Here is a 16,008-nt window from a genome sequence, read left to right on the forward strand (position 1 = left end):
TCTGGGGACTGGGTGCTGCCACAAGGCAGGGCGCCACCACGAAGCTCTACCAGCGGGAGACGCAGGACAGCCACCATCCTGGGCTAAAGGCAAGGTCCGCTTGGTGCCGTGTTTAAGTTAAACTGAGACATCTTTTCATTTCCGTAAGATATTTTAGTCCTTTTAAGGTCTTTATTTTCTGACTCACCTGGACGTTATTTTGGCACCTTTGTACTTTGCCATCCCCCATTACAAAGTGGAAAGAAGAGCCAGGAAAATAACTGCCCTGGGGCCTGACTGGCTACATCTAGGCAAAAAACCCTCTTGCATGGTGGCGTTTCCCATGGAAAGATGCCTCGGTGCCTTGTAACTCAGCCTCTGCCCTCGCCTCCCGACTCCTGGCATCCCCAGGCCGGGCACTGGTAAGGGAGCGCCGGCAGGGCTCAGCCGTGGAGCTGCCAGGTCCCAGCCAGCTCTGCCTGCCAGAAAGCTGCAGAAACCCCAACTACTGACATTTAGCCAGCTTCCCATGACAGAAGTTTGCTTTTTCTTTCCTTCAGGAAACCTCTTTAGTCCTTTTCTTTTTTTCTTGGTTGTTACAGATTGATAAACCTCAGTTTGAATCACAGACTTCAGGATTCACCTGAGTCAGAAATTTTCCTCTAGTTCTCTAATTTTATCCACGTGGATTTTTATGTTTTCCACTTGTCCTGCATAATTTATCTCCTATATTCTTCCACCCCACTTCTGTTTCCCTTGTGACTGGTCTCTTAGCACATTGCCCTTCCACCTTCCTAAAAATAAAAAGTCTTAATTTTCCTACGGATTGCTCTGCCACCCACCACTGCGATTTATAAAGACCTGTCACCACATTCAAACGCCAATCTTCCTTGGTGAGCAAATACCGTTTGTTGGTGCTATATGTCTTCCTGAAACCTCAGATTCTGCACTAGATCTGACAGACCCAGGCTAGTACAGGAAAATTTTGAAGTCAAAATTGGATGGATGGGATCGGAATTAGGCAGCATCTTCCTGGCACTGTTTTTTCTTTTTGTTAAACCAGAAAAAGCACTGATGTACTTAGCCCAAAAGGAACTTTGTGTTATTGATTTCAAAGAGCACCAAATATTAATTCAAAGCCTGAGTACTAAAATGCCCCATTCTTGGTCAAAATATTTCCATTTAGTAGCTTTTTTACACAGCGATAGTTAGCTGGGGCTTTTTTGCTGCCCCCTGCTCGCCCCACAATGCACATAACTTAGAGATACAGTTTATGCAGGTACCATGCTAGTCTTCAAAACACAGAATTAATAGGAAGTTAATCTATCCTAATGCTGAAACAATCTCTTTTGTTTTTTTACTGACTGAATAAAGACAGATTCCTAGAAATTGCTCTCTGCAAAATAAACAGTTGCGTTTAAGGACATTTGTCACTCTTTAAACACGTGGGTCTTAGAAACTGTGGGTAAGGTTACGGTGTCATACCACTGTTCTCTGTGCTTCTGACATAAATTAAGGTTTAAGTACCAGGTTATTTTAAGCAGCGATCAGACTGAACTAGAAGTCATGACTGATGTGGTTTGTCTTTCCTAATCAGAAAAAAAATCCTATGAAAATCACCACTGCAAAGCCCCGGTGTTCTGGCTTTGAAAGGAAACAAAATGACTTGTCAGCAAAGACAGGCATCTCAGCACAACCACTTTCATCTACAAAACTGCAAATGGCGTGATGGAGCGGGTACGGCTCTGAAGCAAAGTGTACCCAGAGAGGCCGTCCCGCACAGCTGTGTTGTGCTTAGTCCAGAGCCCAGCTACTGGGCCTGGGCCAGTTGTTTTCACTTACAGATTCTTTTAAAAAAAAAACCTCAACTCTGAGATAATAATCTTAATTTTTTCATTTATAAGAGGATTTTCTATGATTTTCTGGTTGTTTGTCTCACTTTAAACTTCCTACTGAGTTTCCATCCTTTGCCCTCTATTAGATTTTGTCTGCACACAGATTGCTTTTTCATTGAAATTTATTCAATTTCCTTACCAGTTTTAGGAGAAGAGACTTGAGGTTTTCTCTTACCTGGTAAAGGAAGTTCAAGATGGAAAACGTTTGAGTCAAACACAGCTCTTTTGTATAGAAGAATTAGAGTCTGATGTTTCTCTTGATGCTGGAAGAAATGAAAAGTCTTTGAAGTAACTCCATCAAAGTCAACAAGCACACAGTAATAATAATAAAAAAAAGCTGTTTATGTCTTCGTTTTTGTTTGCTTCTTGCCTTAATCTGAAAAAAAAAAATCATCTGAATTATGATTGTTCTTTGTGTGTGTGAGGCATGACAAATACATTCAAAAATGTAGACCAAATACAGTTCTGATAAAAAATTCAGGATTATTTCCCTTTGTTTTCATGGGCTGAGTTTCAGCTTTTCGTTTTGATTTTTTCAGAATTCACATTTACCAGTGTGGGCTATTTTACTTGGTTTATTAATATTTTTCATATGAACAGAAGTGACAGAAGTTCTGCTGCACTTTTGACATTTAGAATTGAAAACATATAATGAGTCAAAATAAATGAAGCTCACAAGTTTCTCTCCATTATTGTTTTTAATGACATAACTGTGAGTCATAACTTTGAAGCAATGGTGAGTTATAAATTTGATGCAGTGACTGTAAGAAACACATGAGTAAAGGGGAAAAATCTCACATAGGAAATTAAACTCAGAAGAGAACTGAATTAACTAAAATGAATTAACTGTTTTTCCTGAGATTAGATTAATTTTCACAGAAAGAAATGGCAAGTGATTTCAAGTGTATGAATACAATGATAAAAGTGGAATATCGGTGTTCATTCAGAAAAAAAAGATCAGGCTATTTAAAGCCTGAGGGGTTTGGATTTTTTTTTAATTATGCAAAATTAAATTACAATGATTATGTTGAGAAGAATAAAAGCATGAACAAGGCACGCATTTTGGCAGGGGTGGAATGTAGCTGTGCCAGAATTTCTGCACATAAAGATCATACAAGCAAATTTTAAATGGAGGGAAAAAGTCAAAGCGAGCTCCCTGGGCGCATGGCGCAAGCACTGGCCAGCCCAGCGCAGGGCAGAGCGACTTGAACGCTGGGCTCGATGCTGCCGGCGCTCCCGCCGTGCCCCTTCCCACGTCTGCAAGGTTCAGCCCCAGTTTGGGTTCTCCCTCAGTTTTGGTTTGCTGGTCGGGCCTCTCCTTTCCTTTCTTTGCTACTTATGTGCTTACCGTTAAGCAGGCAGCAAGCATCTGGAGCAGACTCCTCAGTGCCTTCTGGCACCTCTGTGGAGGGTCGCCCCAGACTTCCACTGGTGGAACACAAATTTCCTTCCCTGTGCCATTGCAGGGACAACCTTCCTGCCTCACAGGGCTGGGGAAGTTTTTCTAAAGTCTACCACGAGCAGCAAATTACCCCCAACACGCTATTTTCAAGGCTTTACAAACAATGTGGGTTTTGTGACCAGAAGAAAGGTGTTCCAGGTATCCTGTGAATTCACATACGCACTGAGCAAGCGCTTTCCCACGGTCCCTCTTGACTTTTGACTTTGTCTTGTATTACCCCTGAGAGCAGCTATCAAAGCGTTTCTGCCGTGGCAAGGTGCCAGCGAGGACCCTCCCAGGCACCAGCAGGAAGGTTACCTGCTGTCCCGGCCGAGGACCTGCCTTCTCCTGCCTGCAGAGAGAGGGAGGCGGCAGCCGAAGCCGGGGTGTGGGATCCATGCCAGGGCTCCGGGCTGGCCTCGTGGCACGCTGGCCAGCACCAGGAGCAACTCTGCAGCCAGCGTGATGGAGGACAGATTGAGAGAGATTCCCCCCCTGTTTAAACTATAGAAAATATTATTCATCCAGATAAATCCTAAATGTACTCTTAGAAAAAGCCTGAGGAAAAGCATAGGTAGGGAGAAGAGAAGCAACGGAAATAGCAGTAGGTGATGTAATGGCCTAAAATCATGAGGGACCAGAGAGCGGGGTGCCAGCGGGCACGTTTACATTGGCCATACCTTCATTTCTGAGGAATCTGTCCCTCTTCAGGGCTCGGCAACACTTGTAGCGCTTGCCATGCTGACCTAAATCAAACTGACTAGAGAAGTCAGTTTGCTTTAGTTTGGGTAGGGAGAAGGGACACATTTTTGCATCACGAATCTCTTCAGGGATCTGAATTATCTTTGTTTCCTTGCAGTCGTAAGAAATATGTGTTCATCCCCTATGCCTGTGCATGGTTAGTGGCTCCTGGGGGAAGGAAAAAGACGCTATCCTTGTTGCCTGGCGAGCATTTTAGGCGTCCCCAGAGGTGCTCCACTTCTGTGCATCCTCAGGAGGGCAACCACCACGCGAGCACAGGCGAATCAGTCAAAGACACTGTTCAAAGGGAGGTGAACATTGCAAATGATCGTGTCATCATCGCACACAAGTCCTAGAGCAGATTTTGCCGGGAAGATGCAAACATTACAGCTTTTGGAAGGAAATAGAGCCACAAAGCAGGCACAGTGAATACAAACACGGCCCCAGTCCTGCAGCCGGGGTGACGGCGCAGCAGGAGCAGGAGGGAAAGTGCAAGTCGCATTACTTCTTCTAAAGAAATATTTAATCTAAAGGAAAAGGAGGAGGCGGAAATGTCAAGGAAGCATCGTTTAATTATGATAGGGGGAAAGATTATAGGTATATCAGCATGGAAGATGTAAAACCTATTTTGCAAAAGGGATTATTAAAAATTTGATTTCAAGTACAGAAATGTTAAAAAGCCTCTCCCATTTCAAGATTCTCTGTAAACAAACTGAGAGCAAGTCTTGTTTAAGAGCATCATATTTAAGTGCAATATCACTGAAATGAGCTTGATTTCTAAAAATATAAAGGATAATAAAGCAATTAAAAAAAAACCCCAACAATCTCTTAACCCCAAATAGACCTAATAATTTCAAATTACGGCTTTCTACATCACCTTTCTGCCCCGTCCTCCAGTTTTGATATCAGTGACATATTTGCAAAGGCTATGGAGACCTCAGTGAAATTACCTCTGATCAAAACAAAGGCTTCCCAGGCTTTCTGGGTCTCGCTCCATCCGTGGCGGTAACCAGACATTAAAAATAGACTGTGCCCTTTCACTCTCCCTCTCGCTAACTAAAACGCAATCGATACCTCATCATCCTTTCTTCTGCGCAGCAGCCCACAGGTTATTTAGCTTCAAAACACTGCTATTGAGACAGCCACTGGCAAAGGAAGCTGCAGGATTGTCCTGCACTGATGCCATTCTCTCCCTAATGTGGTGGCTGGGAAAACAGGTTACCTCCATCTCTTGTGCCACATTCAAATTGCATTCAAGCCTTTATCAATTCCTTCCTTTCTGTCCTGCAATTGTTTTCTTTTGTTGTGGGAACCAAAGAGGCTCAATACTCCTTTAATAATCTCTCACCGAAGATTTCTAGGAGCAGCTCATGTCTGAGAGGATCTCCTGGTGGGATCTCCTCAGCAGGTCACTGCCAGGGCTGTGGCAAAAGGATTTCGGGGCTGCGTGCCTCCTGCTTTGTGCTCAGACTCGTTTCAGAAAGTTTTTGGTGATCAACCTTCACCGAACCTAAGCGTTAATTTTTGTGGTGTGGGGCTCAGTAGCATGCAGATTGTTGTGTGTAGCTAGAAACAAAAGGCAGGCACCCCTCCTGAATGGCTCACCCTTGCCTGGTCTTTTCAGTTTGGGAATCAAGAAGGAATTTCACCGGTGCGCTCCTGCTGAGGCTGATTCAAGCTCTTTGAAAATGCTGCAAGATTATTCCCTAAAGACCAGCTTTGTTGTGCTCCACCGTCACAAAGAAGTGGCGTTTCTGATGTTGGGTGCTATCAATCACACTTTCTGGCGGTTTCTGTGTTCTCCAAAACACCTGCAGAAGAGGCTCCTCTGGCAGTGACCTCTGCAGGTCACTTCTTGTCTGCGGTGTGAAATGTACTTGTAAGCTGCACAGCGCAGAAGCATAAACTCATGCTCAGAGAGCCTCAAAGTTTGCACGATGGCATTATCATGCTCTGCGAAGCTGTTGGCAACTGCCAAATGCATTTCATTTATATTGAAGTCTGAGAAAAACATAATTAGCACCTCATATTAAAAAGCAAGCAGTGTGCTGTTGACAACAAGCCAGGAAGTTGATAAACAGAACTTCCTCAAATTAAGTTTTCCTGAAAAACCTAGATGAGGACATAAATTCTGAAAAGGACGGCGTTAGCAGCTGTGCAGCGCAGCCACAATTAAACTCCAAACCCTAATGTTATTGCTTGCTTTTATAATACATCTTTTCAGAAGGTTTTCAAATTATATCAAGCAAATATAATGTTTTGGGTGTGGGGCCTCTGGGCAAGGGATGCTTTGCTAAAATAAACACCACGCAGAAAAGAAGCATGCAAGTTGCTAAAAAGCTCCTGTGGCTCCAGAGCAGGTTGTCACCCATGTGTGCTGCGCAATTCAAAGGCCGGCGCCGCTTTGGGTTTGTAGCTACGTGGAAATGTAGCTTTTCAACACTGAGATCCCTTTAGCAGGTAGAGCACCATTACAAAGAGGAAAAGAAGTGAACCCATACGTTACACAGCCTCAGGCCTGACACGTGCTGTTCCTAGACCTCTTGTCGATGTGGCACAACCTTCACACACCCCACATTTTCTTCGGGGCTTATCCCAAGAAAGTCACGGTGCGACCTTCCACCATCTTCTCTGCTTCCTCCTCTCGTCCTTCACCGCCCCGTCCCCCCACCTGCATAAGCTGGGCTTTCTTCCCCCGCACATACCTCTCCCTCCTCCTACAACTTAGTAACTGTTTCTCTCTAATTCTGTTTATTCTTTGGTGTTCATATCCTTCTACTTTATTAGTCCTTTTCTCATTGTGCAGATTTATGTGATGCTGTAGCAGCTTCCAGGTAATTTTAATGTATTGTCCGCCAAGCTTTCCTTAATAAATATTAAAAGACACACACATGTACGCTCAGAAACCTGAGAGAAGCTGATTTCTAGAAGCACACCAGAAGGCTGCCTGTATTTTTTGGCTTAGTCCCAAATGCTACCCCCAGTTCCACCAACATAAGATTATAGTGGGTGCAGCTGCTTTTGGTGATGCCAACTGCCCTGGCAGGAGGGCACAGTTCTTCTGAAAGCGACAGGTGAAATGAGTAAGAGAAATATCAAGAAAAGAAACTCCCATGACCATTAAATGCGATGATTTGTGTGGGTATCTGTACCTGGTATCACAGTGCAGCTCAGCAGAGATTGCACAGGATTGTCTGCTGGCAGCCTGTGCGAAGGGTGAAGAAGGATTTTTCATTTCATGCATCATTTGCAACTACCTTCAATAATTCAGCAAAGTCAATACATATCCTTGATGCAGAGTTAAGAGAAAAACCCTGAAGCAAACAGACAAAAGTAAGTAATCCAGAGAGTGACCAAGCATAGTTAAATCCTTTTTTCTCTTTCTCCCCCTTGTCTCCCCCCTGCCCTGCTTTGGCTACATCCTACATGAGGACATGTAGTTGTTTGCATAGAGTTCATTACAGTCATGGAAACTCCTTGAAATAAATACACTGGGAACCGACCCCTCTGCACGTCAGATTTCAAGGGATTTTGTAGTGTCTGTGTTCGCTCAGACCATTCAGTGTTCGAACTGCTCATTGCCCCGTGGTAGAGACCACAGAGCGGCCATGGGAGAACATTTAATCCCCAACAGCAAGAAGAAACTGTCATTTAGATGTGTGACTTTGCCCTGACCTCTGCTTCCCAAAATGGAGAGGAAAAAATGGGTAATACAGAAACTAGAAATCACTGCAGAATGACCCCATAGCCCACAGGCCGAGGTCAGACAAGTGAGGACTGACTTTGTCGGGATGACAAAAGCTCCAGATTTGATACACGTCCTACTCCACACGTGACAAATTCTGACTCTGAGGGTGGGCATGCCACGTAGCCATCCCAGGGCAGGCAAAGGGCTGAATCGACAAACCAGACCCTCCTTGTGAGACAAAGCACTTCTTTATCCTCCGGGGATTAATTTTATTTTTATTTTTATTTTTATTTTTATTTTTATTTTATTTTTATTTTTATTTTTATTTTTATTTTTATTTTTATTTTTATTTTTATTTTTATTTTATTTAGGAATGTGACCTTCAGCTTACTGTAGCATCAAGTAAATGGATAAAGTCTTGTGACCTCGACAGACTGCATGGCTCTGCTGAGAAAATGGTTAATGTGGCAGACTTGAGGGAGATGATCATTCCATGAGCAAGGCAAGTCTAGAAGCCCCACAAAACCCCTGCAGAGAAGAGGAGGAGTGTGCCTGGGACACACATTTGGCCATGGGGTCAGCAGGCTGGTAAGTACAACTTTTCCTGACAGCATCTTGCTCGAGAGCCAGGGGTGGTTGTTTTGGGGACTAGACAACAGGAGTCTAGTCATTTGCTAGAACATTTGCTCCCATGCCGCTGGATGACTGGGCCGCATCCTGCGGTAACACCTATTACTTGCAGAAGTAACTGTCTCTTTTTCCACGCTGTTCCTCTCGGACATGGCACTGGGTTGGCAGTGCCAGCCAGCCTTGCAGATGTGCTGACCTGCTCTTCAGTGTTTGGAAGCCTGGACTGTAAATGGAAGAGCCACAAAAGCCACTGCTATGTGGGCAGAAGAGCAAACTTTCTTACTCATCACAGAATCCCTCAATTATTAATGGCTTTCAGTCTCAACCTGCTTCCCAGACACTGCTCGTAAAGCCAGTTCAGAGCAGCCTCACGTGTGAGGCAGCAAAGGCGTTCGCCGCTGGGGCAACACGGGGGCAGCTGGGTGAATCACTGCACACAAGAGGCGAGCTGGACTCGGACACTGCTGGAGGAAAGACTCTTGGAGAAGAGTGTAGGCAGTGTTCTGGGGGTTAATTTTTCTCCAAGTTTTCTTTGGAGAGAGGTTTTTCTTTCCTGTGAAGAATTCAAATTTCTTTCAGCTCCTGCTCCGTCCTCTTGCTCCAGCAGAACACAGCACACACATTTCATTTCCTTTCCTGCCTAGTGGGATGCTGAGGAGATGTGATCTCTGAATTGGTATACGTTTCAGCTGGCCCATATTTGCAGCAAAATTTATGACACATGCCAGTGCCTCCGCTGGTTGATTGGATACGGCCAGGGAAATGGAGAAAGCCTCAACTCGCTGAGCTTCAAAAAATGAACTTCACTTAAATGATGTATTGTTGTTTTTCAGCAGAAAGGAACACCTGGCTTGTACAGTGGGGAAGAGGAACAAAATGCAACATTCATAAAAATGACTGAAAAGGGACTGGAGAATATGGTTATTTTTGCTTCCACGTGACAGAAAGTGCCACAGAACAGTGTTTGCAATTATAATCTGGCTGCTTTCGTTTGCCGTGATTGCATTGCTATGTCCACTAATTCAGTTTTAATCTTCATTAACATCTCCTGTACTTTACAGAACAGATTCAGACTGTCTGATGCTTCCCATGTCACTTGGAAGAAGCATTAGGAAATTATTATTGCTTTTCTTATGACACTAGATAATGACTTCTTCAGACATAAAAGTAATTTATATTGTATGAGTGAGATTCTGGTTTTGCTTATCCCACTGTACATCTTCAGTGCAGATGTGTTGGCTGTATTCTGAGATAAGTGAGAGTAGAAATGACTCCAGAAAAGAAAGATTCTTGCACGTAGCTTCAGTGCAAAAAAAGATTTGCAAATATTTTTTAGGTAGCTTAGAGTTTAGAACGGTGAATAGGGAGCACACGTTTAATTCAGCTAAAATAAGAGTTAACTCAGATTGTGACTGGGTGGAGAGAAGCAGGGAGGCATGGGAGGAGGGCGAATGACCGGAGAGGACCCAGAGGCAATCCTTTACCTATTGAGCTACAACAGAGTGTACAAAATGCCAAGTCTGCATGTGTGTGCATGTGTCTGCAGGATAGACAAGATCTAGATTTACGTACACATTCATAAAAGAAAAATATAAATCAAGGGATAAACTTTTAGCAACAGGATATATAATGCTACAACACGCACTAATTTCCTTTTTCCTCAACGCCACAGAAAAGTGAAGCCTGTAGCAAATTCAGCGCAAAGATATAGACAGACCAGCTCTTTTTGAGCAAGTAAACAAACACAGCTGACACTGACTCTTATTTACATGGACACACCTGCACTCTGCACCGAGCAGTAAAAATTTTGAGTAGTTTTAGTGCTTGATAAGTGTGTTATAAGGTCTGAGCACAAACAGGGATGAGGTTCCGGGGAGAGCAGAGGTTCCTTATGGCTTTCTGTTACGGGCGTGCAGATAAATGGCTCTGCATCTGAGTGCTGATACAGAGCTACTACCTGGGAGCGTTAATAGAGTTAGCACCTAGCAAGCCTAATTGCAAATGAGCAGCTCCACCTAACTGGTCCAGCAATATTAATATAATCAAAGTATACCCATTTTCACTGGGACAATGTGATGCCCATTTTGGTCTGTATTGTTCCTGGAGATATCATTGGAGACTGTTCTTGGGAAGCAGAATCCATTATGATGTATATCTTTTAAAGAATAATTACTTGCCAGTAAGTGTTGGTCCCAGAAGAAATATATTCGGAATTGATTAGCACTCAACCACCGATCCCTCCATAGAACTGGGGAGTCCTGTAATACCTTTCATAACTTTTCAATTAGCTTTTGATTTGGGAGCATTTTTGCCTCCTGCCACGGAGGGAATTGGCTGGCAGAGGGCAGCGAGCAGCGCAAGGAACCGTGCCCCCCCCCTCCCCCCCCGAAGCCACTGCTAACTACTAACTAAAACTACTAACACTGTGTTTTTCAAAATAATATGGAAATTAAACAGTGCTGCTAAATACATGCCATTGCATATGCCCCTTGGGTTTTTAAACACTTGGCATGTGGGTTCCTCAACATTCTGGCGCTTGGAGAAGGCACCGTCACTCCTGCAGAGATAGATCACTGATTACAAGCATTGCCGTGCATGCCTTCGGTTGGGTGATCTGCTAAATAAGAGCAATTCCTGAGACTGCAGTGGACAATCCCACCCTGTGCATTACTCTGCCACTCAGGATCAATCAGGAGGTGACCAAATCCCTGGCACTGAGCTGTGGGGCCAGTTACCTTCTGTGGTTACATGAGAGCAAATCGTACCAATACGGAAACCACAGGCAGTTTTAGAATGATCTGCCAACCACAAAATGAAATAAATTGGCTGGATTATTTATTCACAGAAAGGTAATTCCACCAATTTTACCACTTATTCTCCTCCCTCTCTAAATGGAAGCCTGGAAAAAATCAGTTGTCAATGTATGTATTTTTTGAGTAGTATTGTAGGAGAAATGATCATCGCAACATGCTGTCAACAAAGTTATGGGAGCACCTTGCATTTTTATTTCAATAGAGGAAAGGAGCTGCTCATATGGAAATTACATAAAAATATAATGATGGTGATTTCTTAGTATTGTAGAGAAAGCCAAGAAAAGTACAAGAGGCAATTTGAAAATAGGATGCTAGGCACACTGCTTCCATCGAACCAAAGATTAATTGTTTAACAAAGGCCTGGTGGTCAGACCAACAATTATCTGCTGTTTCATCATAATAATTATAGCAAGCAATTGAAAAAAAAAAAAATCTGTACCAGCAAAGAAAATTCCTTAACTGCTAATTCCAAAACAGTAGCCTGTTTCTGTCTGTTTGCAACAGCAACTTGGTATAACAGCATTTTTAGCATAAATACTTGTTTCTTTCAAAAACAGTAACAAATCTTTCATTAACTCTGGGAAAGAACTAAAAAGGAGGACTACTATATTTTACTTTTATTTCTATCTCTGTTTTAGTTACAAGAGTTTGTAAAGTCCCTTTCAAATGTGAATAAGTTTGTCTAAATATCATGATTCCTTCCCCTGTCCTCCCTACGGTGTGGATGTGCCTAAGGATAAGAAAGGATGTGAGACTGGGAAAATATTGCCTACCAAACCATCTCAGGATGCTCTTTTATACAGACAGATTATCAGTACAGCATCTTTGAAAGCAGCTGCTCAATTTATTTTAAGTCAGGTTAATTTTGCTTCTGATGTCATTTACTGATAGTCTAGAAGCTTGTTTGCATTGGAAGGCAACTCTCCGGAGTGAAACGCGCAGAGAGCTGGGCTCCAGGGAATGCTTCAGCACGTGCTGGTGCCCTGGAGATGCTGGACCCGATCTGCATTTCGCCCTGCTAACTCACAGCTCACTTGTACAGATTCTCTCACGTTCTTCAGAAGAAAATATTTTCTGAGAATACTGAAAAATATGACCAAACCAGAAAAGCTGGTCAATATGAAAGGCTAAAAAAAATATAAATAACAAATAAAACCGACAGCAAGAGAGACTGACTCCCCATGTCCTTGCTCCCGAGCAGGAGTACCACCGTGCTGCCTCCTCCCGGGAGCTGCATCCCCCATCGCGGCTGGCTCGGAGGAAGGACCCGTGCCGGCCGCAGGCGAGGACCGGCCGCGGAGCTGTGCGGCACCCCTGGGTGACAGCGCTCTCAGGGGAGGACCCCGCGCTGGGTCAGTGCACCGTCTGCTGGGGGATGACTCATGTCTCTATGCCACTTGGTGCAAAATTAATGCTGCCAGTGCACAGCCCAGGGTCTTACTTAACTGTAATTCAAGTCTTATTTTCTCTGAAACCGAAAGATCATTTCCAGGAAAAAGCAAACTCAGCCCTTGGGGAAGCGACCTTCCTACAAGACACCTCCCAGACTTGAAGCTGCCAGCATGAGGGACACCTGCTGGGGAAGGACAAGGTGGGTGCTTTTGGCTTTTCCGAGTGTTGCAGTGGTGATGAAACACAAAACACAGAACCGACACTGCATTTAGCACGTATCGGCTGCACGGAACCTTGGAAAATAATTTTATAGGAACTGGCAAACAGCACTACCAACCCCGGTGAAAGGGCTGAAGTTTCTTTATCACTTCTTTTAGCTTATGGCCCTGGTACAGGTGCTCCCTGGGCACAGCCTTCCTCTTTCAGCTAACATGAGATCTGCAGAGGAGCAGAGAGGGGGGGGTTGGCAGGTCCCGTTACCTCCCTGCCGCGAGCAGAGCCACCCTGGGGACCCGGTGCCCCAGGATGCCACCAGCCACCCGTTCAGCGGGCTTCACCTGCCGGCCAAACAAACGACGAGGTGGGTGCATCGCGATCTCTGAAAGCAATGTAAACTTGGGGGTTTTTAGTAGCAAAGGTGTTGAAGATGTGTTTGAGGCGATGTGTGAGTGTTTTGTTAGAGGAAGGATGAAAAACTGGTAAAGGGGGTACCACACAGTGGAAGCAGAAAAAACAACAAACTGTTTTGCTCAGAATGGGAAAACTATTGTTCCGCTTCTGTCACTGAACTAAGACCTCACTCCTGGAATAAAGACACCTGCTTTCATTGCAAACACTAAAATCACAAGAGCTTGTCACAGCTCTGGGATCAGCAGATCCTTGTTTTTTCATGGCAGTTGTGCTCCCCAGCCCCTGCTGTGCCCTGTGCAGTTGAATTGTTCCTTGAATTACTAGTGCTTTCCCAAGTAAAAAAAAAAATAAATATTAAAAGTGCAATAATCAAGTTAACTTGTTCTACAAGCAGTGACACAAGGCTTTTTCTCTATTTGGCATTCAGCTTCACTGCCTAATTAATTAGCATTTGTACAGCACTTTGAAAATATGAAATGCTATTGAAGTGCTAAGTATTATTATTAATATTAGCAGCAGCACCATTTTGCTCTACTGAATGCTTTTTCCACCAGACTTGCTATGAAAAAAGCAGTCAAGCCAGCTGAACTGACGTGCTATAAACCTGAAATGCACTTTGAGCTTCTTCACCATATTTGATTACAGTGAGCCAAATGGCTGAAACATCTGCATAGCTGTGCAAATTTTTTTAATTATTAAAAAAAAATCAACCTCATATAGCACAATTTGTTCTGAATCTGTCACTAAGGTAGATATATTTTGCTTTGCAGGACAATTTTTGGATTGTTTATGAAAAGGATTCTGAGATGCTGGAACGCTGAAGGCTACCTCATGTATGTATCCAAATGTGCGATCAAGAGAAAAAGCTGCTTCTGAGCTCTTGTAATTGTATCTTTCTCATTTACCACAGAAACTGCTGATAGTTAAAAGGCACAAACTTCTAAATAGGTAACTGATCCCTGTTGCCCTCAATTTAAAATATAGCTGTAACTTGTAAACGCAGGAGCTCCTGAGACAGATCTTTCTTGATTTACATTTTGGTAGCTGCTGGTTTTGGCAGTGGCAAGAGGTTATCTGGCCTTAACCTTCTGAATAGGTTTTATTTCAAAATCAATTACTTTTACCTTGTGCTGGCTATTTGATGCTCACATGCTTACTAACACGTGCATGGGTTAGTAGCTGCAGTCAACATTTCTTCACCTGGTTGCTTATAACTAACAGATTCTTATTTCTGAGCAAGCCAACTTGTTCTGCTCGAGGTAATTTGCAGTAGGCAAGAGCTAACTAGCACTTGGCTGCCTTAGGCCAAAGAGAGACTGCAAGTGACTGTAAGAACAGATCATTAACTTCTTGCAGTTCACGCCTCCTGATGGCCCCGGTAGCCGTCCAGAGAATGGGACACGTGCCCGAGCTGTGTCTCCATCGGTGCATGGGCTGACCTGGGGCGAAGCTGCCTGCAGAGGCGGCAAGCTGAAGCTGCCAGGCTTTGCACGGGAGCGGAGAGGGAACATGCTGGAAATCTTTTCTGACAGTCCTGCTACAGGAGTGGTACCCCCACTTCAAGATCTGCTTTCCTATCCCCGAGTCCATCCCTGCCCGTGTTCCGCAGCGGGAAGTGGAACCCATTGACCTGTGAGGGACGAGCCCTCGGAGCCCTGCCCAGCTCGTCTGCTGCTGCACCAGAAGGCACGAGGGGACAGCAGGGGTCGGAACGGGCACCACTTCGTTTGACATTTATGGCATGACCGTGTCTAAATATTCTGTTTATTGCGCCACAAGAATTTCCCTGTGTCTTGACCCCTACCCGATTGTGTATTAATCAAAATAAAAATAATCAAAGTTCAAGTTCATGCTTCTCAGTTCCCTCCTAACAGTAGCTGTTATTGCCATGCTGGTTGGAGAGGGGAGTTTCATAGTTGCAAGAAAGTAATAAATGCTCTTTAGTTCAATAACAAATAAAACGGGGCACCAAGGCAGAACAACAGGTAATAAGACTAGAGACCCCAATGCCACGGGGCCCGAGATTGCACCCAGAGCTGTAGGAACTGCCCGGTGTGACAGGCACGTACCCACCCCCAGCGCAGCGGCGAGGTGGGTCAAAGAAAAACCCAGCTTTCGGGGTGAGCCAGGTGATGGGCACAAGCCCAAGGAAGCGGGCAACCTGACAGCAGAACCGGCACAGGAATCTTGAACAGCTGATGGATCGCTACAGACAGAGAGCATCCAAATAGCAGCAACAGCAATACAGAGCAACCCTGAGCTGCGTGGAGCTGACAATTTTCATTAAAACATGGCATTCAGTCATAAAAATATTTTGCGGTTCTAGTGAGCGCTTCACCCTCCCCTTCCAAATCCCCTGACACCGAGATAACACATCCCTTCAAGATGCATAATAGCGGAATAGAAAGATCTTTCACATTTCAAAGCTGTGTGCTGCAGCGTGCAGCCAGAGCTAAAGTGCTGATGAAGATTGGCCTGATAGTTTTCTGAATTCTGGGGATATTTCCAGAGCCAGAAGACCTGTTAGAGAGGCTGATACATAAAGCAAAACCAGCTCCTTCATTCATCTCGTGTGCAGGGTTCAAAGGAAAGACCCTGTGAAAACGTTACGAAGCACTGATAATACAAACCTCATGAAAACGAAGGAGAAAGAAAATACCCAAGAAACAAAAAGCCTCCAGAAAGTCACATAATACAGAACTCAAACCCTGCAAAGTGGGTCTTTGAATACAAGATTGGCATAATACATTTCCAATCTTCAGTCATACAAAAATGTCTTTTTGCATATGAAAAGTCTTT

The 16,008-nt window shown here is 44.1% G+C and overlaps 1 long non-coding RNA gene across 1 annotated transcript in view; it reads right to left on the reverse strand.

The window, feature by feature from the left end:
• LOC114016191 (uncharacterized) overlaps window positions 1-16,008 on the reverse strand; it is a 33,786-nt gene that overhangs the window by 4,407 nt on the left and 13,371 nt on the right. The window contains exon 2 of the long non-coding RNA XR_003560543.2: window positions 2,050-2,137. This is a non-coding gene — a long non-coding RNA (uncharacterized LOC114016191). The remainder of the gene's footprint in view (window positions 1-2,049; window positions 2,138-16,008) is intronic.

Source organism: Falco cherrug, chromosome 8 (genome assembly GCF_023634085.1).
Source record: "Falco cherrug isolate bFalChe1 chromosome 8, bFalChe1.pri, whole genome shotgun sequence".
In the NCBI taxonomy this organism is placed as follows: domain Eukaryota; kingdom Metazoa; phylum Chordata; class Aves; order Falconiformes; family Falconidae; genus Falco; species Falco cherrug.